We start from the raw sequence: 9,612 nt of genomic DNA on the forward strand, positions 1-9,612 counted from the left end.
CATTTTATTACCCTTGCTGTGAGGTTGAATTACTCAGCAATGCATCAGTCATTCCACTGTCATTTCCAGTCAGTTCACCTCATAACAAACACTTTGTATTGACTTCACTTGTGAATCATCCAGAACACAGGGGCCTGGAGGTTGTGGATTCGATTCCTGCCCCGGGTGACTGTCTGTGAGGAGTTTGGTGTGTTCTCCTTCAAAAAGCAATGATTCCAGGTAGGCTCTGGACCCACCGCCACCCTGAATTGGATAAGCGGTTACAGATAATGAATGAATGAATGAATGCAGAATCCAATCTGATCAGATATCAGAGGTTACCAGAGGTAACACAATATGGTTAGGTAAAGAATGTGTACACAAGAGAATACAAATCTAACATAAGCTTTTTGTCTTCTATATAGTCCATATAGATTAGACTTATGTAGCAATGTAATCTAGCTCCCTTAGCACCTTGACAACATACAAATTCACACTTCCATTTCATAACAGTTTCATTATGATACATTAAAATTTGCTGTGACACATCCTTGTCAGAGCATGTGCCTTACCCACCAGAAATAATCAGTTCAAGGAATTGGTGACACCAAAATTAATTTCATAAAAAGTGAATCAGTAATCCCAGTAGAGCCTGCAGTTTCTAATGGATGGTGGTACCTAGGGGGTCAAGAATACAGCTCCAAATCACTAAGCACCCGTTAAAAATAATTGACTCCTGCTTTGACTAATAATTATTAATGTACCTGGCTCATGCTGAAATGGGACCTTCTTAGAAAAGCTTTCACGGCACCATAGAAACAGCAGTGAAATAAACAAGTATATTGTGTTCATGTTGTTTTCATAAGTATCTGATCTTTTTTCTAGCTCAATTGCCACTGATTTATAACACATCACATGCTTGTGCTGACCCCTTCCTTAAACAGTCCTGCATAAACAGATGAGTAAATGATAGTGGTGAAGAATGAGTCAAAAACATATGCAAATAGATTTGGAGCACAGACCCCACCCTCAACACTCGTTCCGCCCCAATATTCAAACTCGTTTTTCAGATATTCATGACTCCTTCACTTCATTGTCTGGATGTTCAAATTGGGGAGGGCCCAGTGTCTCATTTCTAAACAAAGAGGACAATAGAGTAGACACCTGTTACCAGCTGCTGGCCATGAAAGAAGAGGAGAAGCTTCCTGCCTAAACTGCTGCCCTTCTTTTGCTTTAAGGATGTAATCTCTTTCTGTTGTAAGCAATAAGCAATATAACATTTAAAATACAGCAAATCTGATTGGTTTTTGCTTTCCTGGGTGTGTTAATGACTAACATGTCCAAGTTGAATGGGTTTATAGGAGAGGAAGGGGACACACCCATGTCAAGTGTCTCCTTCACTCCTTTTCGATGGAGGAGGGCATAGTCACCCTTGGGACTGTTTAGTGAGAGGCTTGAGCAGATGGTCTCTGGTGGAGAACCCCCCAAAACCCACCCCACCACCCAAAAACATCCTTCTCATCTGTGCTCAGTTCAAGTTCACTCAGTGAGCATAAACACAAACCTATGTTTGGCTAATGTATCTGTGTTTCAGCCTCTATATCCTATGGTTCTGTGTGTTCCATTATGCAAATCCTAAACCAGGCAAGCAATAAAAAGCAGAGTACAGGGAGATCAAAGTTGTTACTGAGTAATACATTGTTTACCCATTGTAAGGAAGTACTCATCATCATTCCAAGTGATTTTGTAATGTGCTGCATGCCCTTGTATACAAATGTGTGCTGTTCTTTTTCTCACTCTACTTGGGCGAGGCACCCTGGTGGGGTTAAGCTGGGAACATCAGGGGGGGTATAGAATAAACCCTCTCACTAGTACAGCTTAATTATTTCATTAGAAGACCATGAGGTTTCCAAACACCCCGCCTACACAAACACATTTGCACACACAGGATGTTAAAAGGAAGGATAACTTTTTTCTTTTGCTAAATTTGGCTGAATTATTTTCAGTGTGGCAGGGATCAATGTAAAATGATCAGAGGATGAAAATCTAGTCTCAGTACCTTGCTCCATGCTATATAGGGAGAAATCTGGAAGAAAATATTAAAAATATTAACACTGATATCAGTTTCAAGAATGTAAACTGTGTCACTCTCCCCTCCATCACTGACATTTACATATAGGATTTGCATATGTTGTTTGCCAGGATAGACCTTCCATTGGTAAGGACCACCACAGAGCAAGTATGATTTGGGTGGTGGATCATTCTCAGCACTGCAGTGATACTGACATGGTGTGTTGGTGTATTTTGAGCTTGTACAACTTCCTGTGTCCACTGATGAAGGACTAGAGGAGGACCAACACAAACTGTGCAGCAACAGATGAGCTGCTGTCTCTGACTTTACATCTACAAGTTGGACCAATGAGGTAGCTGTGCCTCAGAGTGGACAGTGAGTGGACACAGTGTTCAAAAACTCCAGCAGCACTGCTGTGTCTGATCCACTGCAGCACTGAGAATGACCCTCTATCCAAATTATACCTACTCTGTGGTTAAAGAACAGGGTGAAAGTGGGCAAAAGACTGCACTCTGTAATTATAGAACTACAAAGTGCTCCTGTCTGGTCAGTGGAGCTGGTAGAATGGACAGAGAATTTTTTCCAGAAAGACATGGCACTGTAAAATGTTTGTGAATTTTAGGTAGATACGACTTTATTATGAATTATGACTATGATTCAATAGAGCACTTTTTTCCCAACTTAATATCTCATACTTTAGTATGTGTTTTCAGGACAGTACTTTTGTCTGTTTGGTTCATTGCTGCCAGACAGGGTCATCGTCATCAGACCTGATGTAAAACACAACATGTCGGTATGAGAAGAAAGCATGATTCCCTTGTAGACAGATCACATGATAACAAAAAACATACACACTTTCATTCACATGTATTTGTGATGAACTCATCCACTCACTCTCTGTAGGTTTCCTGGGGCTTTTCCCATGGGAGTCAGATTTTGAAACAGTTTATTTTGTTCCTGTTTGATGATGTTTCAAGTTTACTATAGCAGTCTCTCTCTCCTTGCCTTGCCACTTTTAACCCAGAAGCCAGTGACATGTCTGTTCAGTATGAAGTTCCATGGACCCTGTAATTTGATTTTCAGTTTGTATTGATCATCATCTATTTCAAACAAATCTGCATAATGTTGTTGTCATCTATTAAACACCCACATCTCTTTTGTAAGTTTTCAGTTATATGTGCAACGTACCTGATGGAACCTTACTTTTAATTTACTCACTTCACATCAATGACACTGCGTTCTTGTTCAGTGTCATTTGTATATTTCTCAAACAAGAACAATGTGTCTATAGTTTTGACACTGTTCCCTGTAGTTCACAGACATTATAACCCATGGTAAATGACATGCAGGAGAAACCATCCATCCATCCATTATCTGTAACTGCTTATCCAGTTCAGGGTCCAGGGTCCAGAGCCTACCTGGAATCATTGGGTGCAAGGTGGGAATACACCCTGGGGGCGCCAGTCCTTCACAGGGCAACACACACTCACACATTCACTTACACACTCACGGACACCTTTTGAGTCACCAATCCATCTGCCAATGTGTGTTTTTGGACTTTGGGAGGAAACCGGAGCATCCGGCGGAAACCCACGCAGACACAGGGAGAACACACCAACTCCTCACAGACAGTCACCCGGAGCGGGACTTGAACCCATAACCTCCAGGTCCCTGGAGCTGTGTGACTGTGACACTACCTGCTGCACCACCATGAAGCCCCGCAGGAGAAACCAATGAACTTCAAGAATTTTTCCTTTAACCTCAAAGCTTATACATTTCTGTTAACTACCTTCAGTGACTGGGTCTCTCCTTATGAAGTGTCTGCAGATGGCCTTCACTATTAGCACAAAGGCTCTGAGCCAGCACTGCAGCCCAGCTGTTCCTGACTCACTGCTGTCTGCCTTTCAGGGTAATTTTACTCCTTCCATTGCCTCCCAAGATGTGTTTGGACAGACTGAATCTGTGTAGATGACTTGGGAGGCCTGCATATTGTCCAGAGCCAATGATATGTCACATCTGCAGCATCTGGCAGCGGGTGGGCAGCCTTATCATGCCAACTCCCTACATGGTCAGCTGGTGCTGCTGACCACAAGCCTCCATGTGCTGCTTCTGCTGGAGGCAGCAAGAGGGGAATCATGCCCTTTTTTAGGGCTGAGAGGAGGCTGTACACGTGGCCTTAGACACAGGCTAAATGTCACAAATGAAGCTGCTTGGATTCGCCTGAGTGGGAAAAAGATGATGGTGAGAAGTTCAGTACTCTGACATACCTTTTGGCTAGAAGGGTATCAACAGCCATCATCTATTAATAAGTCCTGTAATGTATAGTTCATATTCCCTAATAGGCCACTTTATTATGTTATTATGTTTATTATGTAAATTGTTTTTATACTAAAAGTTTTATGTTCATTATATGGCTTACAACTCTCAATGACTTCAGGAGACTTCATTTTCTCCAAACAATGTGTACAGATGTTATTCTACACCTACAATGTTAATTTTTAAAACGTTGGTTGTATGTCCTGCATCTTACACTCCAGGTAAACATATTTAGTGATGTTGAGGTCGGCACTATGTGCAGAGGTGGACAGTAATGAAGTAATAAAATAACTTTTTCAGTGTATGTGTACTTTACTGAAATATTTGAATTTTGGGTGACTTTATATAATTATATAATAAATAATATTTAATATTAATTCATTCATTATCTGTAACCGCTTATCCAGTTCAGGGTCGCGGTGGGTCCAGAGCCTACCTGAAATCATTGGGCGCAAGTCGGGAACACACCCTGGAGGGGGCGCCAGTCCTTCACAGGGCAACACACACACACTCACATACATTCACTCACACATTCACACCTACGGACACTTTTGAGTCACCAATCCACCTACCAATGTGTGTTTTTGGCCTGTGGGAGGAAACCGGAGCACCCGTAGGAAACCCACGCGGACACGGGGAGAACACACCAAACTCCTCACAGACAGTCACCTGGAGCGGGAATCGAACCCATAACCTCCAGGTCCCTGGAGCTGTGTGACACTACCTGCTGCATCACTGTGCTGCCCTAATATATAATATATAAGACATATATTAAAGATATATTAATGAGGTTAACCACTGATGATGGGTCATTAATTTATTTGTTTTTTCTGTGACTGCTTTGTCCAGTTCAGGGTTAGGGTGGGTCCAGAGCCATTCCCTGGATGGGGACCAGTTAATCACAAGGCACACTCACTCATTCATTTACTTCTATAGACACTTTTGATCAACTGATCCACCTATTTACATGTGTCTTTGGACTGTGGAAAGAAACCGGAGCACTTTTAGTTATAGCTTGCCATTGGGCATAGCAGAGTTGGCAAATTCAGTACCAGAAAAAAAAAAGCCAGGAAGCTGTAACTAAATTCTGCAGAGAAGTCATTTGCCACCTCTGTGGCATTGTGACTTTAGGCTCTCATTCTATTGGCACTGGTTTCTTTGGAGAGGGCACCAACTGTTTGTGCACAGCTGAAATAAAGGATCAGAAATGTAACAACACAATTTAACAATTTATGTTAATTTGTTCATTCATTCATTTTCTGTAACCACTTCATCCTGTTCAGTGTTGTGAAGGTGGGTCGGTAGCCTACCAAGGATCATTGAGTGTGAGGCAGGCTCACTCACTCGACAGGGCACCAGTCCATCACAGTGTAGCACACACTTAAAGACAGTGACCTGAGGCAGGGTGTGAACCCACTACTCTTGGACGCTGGAACTGTGTGTCACCATGCCACTGTACTGTGTAAGTAGATTTTAGTTTTTAAATTTTGCAAGACCCAAGGGCTTTGGCACGCTTGCAGATGTATCATCCTGGAGTATGATTCAATGTGAATTAGAATTTGGCACCAAATTTTGTAAATTAATGTCCTGTACCTTTCAGGGAAACCACCAGCAGCAGCAACACATCCAATATCTGTATGAAAGAGGTATTCCTCTCAGCAGTAATGTGGGAAGAGCTTGGGCCATCCATCAGGAATTCCAGCCGAGCGCTGCCAGCAGAATAAGAGCCAGCTGTTGCCATGGAGACCCTAGCAAGTGTGTTAGTGCATGTCCTCTTTATTTAGATGGGTTCTGAGGAGGCGTGCCTCCAGAGGGCCAATCGCTGTCTAACTCTGTGAGCTAATGTTCCTTAAAACCCCCTGAATTAATCAGGTTTCACAGTACTTTCTAAATACACCTACTGGACCTCAGCATGTGTGCTGTGTCACCATGCTCTTCCTAAAAAAGATACCTTTTCCAGTCAGCAGTCATTGAATTTTGAGTGTTGAGCAAGCCCATAGATGGAGAAAAAGAATACTTTTAAAGGTAGGTACCCCCCACCCCCCCACCCCCATACACACACACACACACACACACACACACACACACACACACACACACACACAGATACACAAAATGTTAGAAGAACCCAGCAAAGCTCCTCTCCCCCACCGTGTGTGTGCTTTGATGTCTTAGAACACTGTGTGCTGGAATGGTACACTGGCATTAGAACAGACAGGCTGCTGTCACTGATGTAGTGTGACATTCAGAGCATACAAATCTACAAGCGAGCTGCAGTTTTCTCACTCCAGTGAAGATTAAACACTGCAAATGTGTCCCATTATTCCTTAACTCTGAATTTAAGTTGAAATCCAGCCAAGCAAATTACATCAAACAATACAAAACCATCCTTTTCTTGTCTCAAATGCCACCAGAATCCTTTAACATTTCAACAGTAGTTTGCTCAGTGCATGATTAACGACGCAGTTCCGCATTCTTTTGACAGAAAATAGGTCCCCAATGAAAATCTATTTCTGCATGAAAAAGGAATCTCCTTTATGTACAATCATTCATCCAGGAGCTGTTTGGTGTAATGTTTGCTAAGAAAAACATCTCGATCCTCGTTTCTTTAATCTGTAATCTCATCTGGGCCCCTGGAGGCTCAGGCCTGTCAATCATCTCCTCACCTTAGCATTTAAATCCACTCCAGCTGTCATGCTGCTTGTCAGTCAAATTTTAGGGAGCATTTGTCATGTTTCATATCTCATTTTACATGAGCCTAAATGAGCTTATTGTCTCAGGCCAGGAGTTACACCTCGCTTTGCTTTTTATTTAAACACAACCACTAAATGTAACTTCATTTGATTGCAGTTCTCTCTGGTTGTTTACATTCCAAAGCTAAAAAAATAGACTGTTTGTACATTGAGGAAGTTTAACATGTCTAAGTTTGTATTCACTGTTTAAATTACCACAGAACCTCATTTGTAACTTCAGTTATTTAGTTTTGTAACACTTTCAGTAACACAGTTAGCCATCACCTAGTTTAGAGAAATGTCTACCTTAAGTGATCTAAAACAACAAGTCAATATTTCCTACCTATGGAGCAGTCACAAACAATATCCTCATTTATTTCACGCCTTTCAAAGTTAGGAGTTCTCTCCGTTGTCTAAAAATACTCCTGATGCCTCTGCCATAAGCAGAGGAGAGAGAGAGAGAGAGAGAGAGAGAGAGAGAGAGAGAGAGAGAGAGAGAAAGCCTAATTTGTATTTTCTTTCATTCACAGACACTAGGGCTTCATAAACACATTAGACTGGTTTCCAGCACACAAATAAACTGGAGAGCTAGCAAATGGCAAGGAAACATCTTCTGAAGTTTATGAAAAAGTGTTTATCGTTTACAATCATGGACTATGCCTTTAAGAACATAAAATTATAGAAAAGACAAAATAAACTCAAAACAATGAATACAGTATACAATAGACAGAGATAAGCAATTCAACAAGATCCAGACAGAGACAAAGAGGTAAACAAAGACATAGACCTAAACTGAGACAGAGCGTGTCCTAAAGCAAAAGAGAAACCAACACAGGAGAACAACAAACTAACAGTGGGACTGGGGGAAGGGCTTTTAAAAATATCAGGGGATACAAAACACCTGGGAATGATTGAGACACCTAATAGGGGAGTGGCTAACATCATGAGGACCCAAGAAGTACATGAAGAAAACAATCCACACTGAGAACAAAACAGGAAAAAAAGGATAGAGCAGACTTCTGACAAGAAGTTTGATGTCTTCTCGTGTTTTCTATCACAGTCCAAAAACTCATGTTGGCAGGTGGACTGGTCATTCAATAGTGTCCATAGCTGTGAGTGTTTGAGCGAGTGAACATGTCCACTGTGTGTTCCTTGTGCACAGTGATTCTAGGTAGGCTCCGTACCCCCTGTAACCCAGAATCGGTTATAGAAATTGAATCAATTAAATTTCCTAAAAAGTTACAATGGTTCTATATTTTTAAATGAAGTTTGTATTTAGCTCTTTTTTTTAATACTACAAAAATATAACACTTAATGGCTGTTTAGATTGGAAATCAAAGTAGTATAACCAGACTCACACTGGTAATAACAACTTCTTGTCACCTTGGGGGCAAGTTGTCAGATGTACATGTATGTAACGGTGGATGAATGTAATGGAGGCAGATGCAAATGCAATTACAGACTTTTAATAAAACTAAAGAAAACCAAACCATTTTGCAAGACTAACCTAATCTAATGACAAAAGCAATCATGGGACTAATCAAACAGGACTAAAACTGGGATAGGGAATATTGCTAGCAAACAAACCAACACTAGAATTAACTAAACTGGGTCACAGACATAAGATAGACCAGAGGTAACAGAGCAAGCAAGACAAACTAAATAAACTAACATATAGGGATAAACTTGATACAAAAATTCAGACAGATGAATAGAACAGACAGGAAATTCTCAAAGGGTCCACCAAAGACAACACTGAAACATAGGGGTTTTTTTTTTTTGCTCTGGAACAAAAACCACAGACAAGGAACACTTGGGAAGGATAAATGGCAGGGATTGAGGTGGGACTAGGGTGGAGACCAGGACAAAACAAAAACAGAGCCATGTGCTCCTTTAGCACATGGCAGACAAGGAAACAAAAACCAAGCAGGAACACACAAAACAGGACACAAAGCATGACGATGAATTATTGATTTATTCTTTGCCAACCACAGCCTCTGTGGTTGTGATATGTGCTAGAAATATATTCTAGAAATAATCACAATTATTCAGTGAATTTCAAGGCTTTGTTCAGACTTTGAGCTTGTAATATTACAGTGTTAATGTTTGTATTTACTTTTGATTACAGGTGGTTTTGGATATGTATCTTGAATGTGTTGAATCAAGCAGAGAATTTCTATGAGTAAGGAAATTTGACTATGACTTAGGAGAATGGTTGTATTAACAAACTGACCAAGACTGGACTAAGCATAAGTTTCATAAATGGAAGCAAACGGCTCATCTCTCAAATGAAAATGAGGACGCATAAGTATAGTAACAGCATGTGAAATTCTGATGAATACAAAAAAGAAATCCATCCAGTTAATGGCATTAAAAAGTGTGTGACCTTAATCAAGAGTGGATCATTATTCTGTTTACAGAGAAGGATGGTAAACCATTTAGGAAAAATGGAGCTGTTCAAATGAAATTGGAAAACAGTTTTTAAAGCTGTGTGGTGACAAGGTACTGTTCTTA

Source organism: Hoplias malabaricus, chromosome 4 (assembly GCF_029633855.1).
Source record: "Hoplias malabaricus isolate fHopMal1 chromosome 4, fHopMal1.hap1, whole genome shotgun sequence".
Lineage (NCBI taxonomy): Eukaryota > Metazoa > Chordata > Actinopteri > Characiformes > Erythrinidae > Hoplias > Hoplias malabaricus.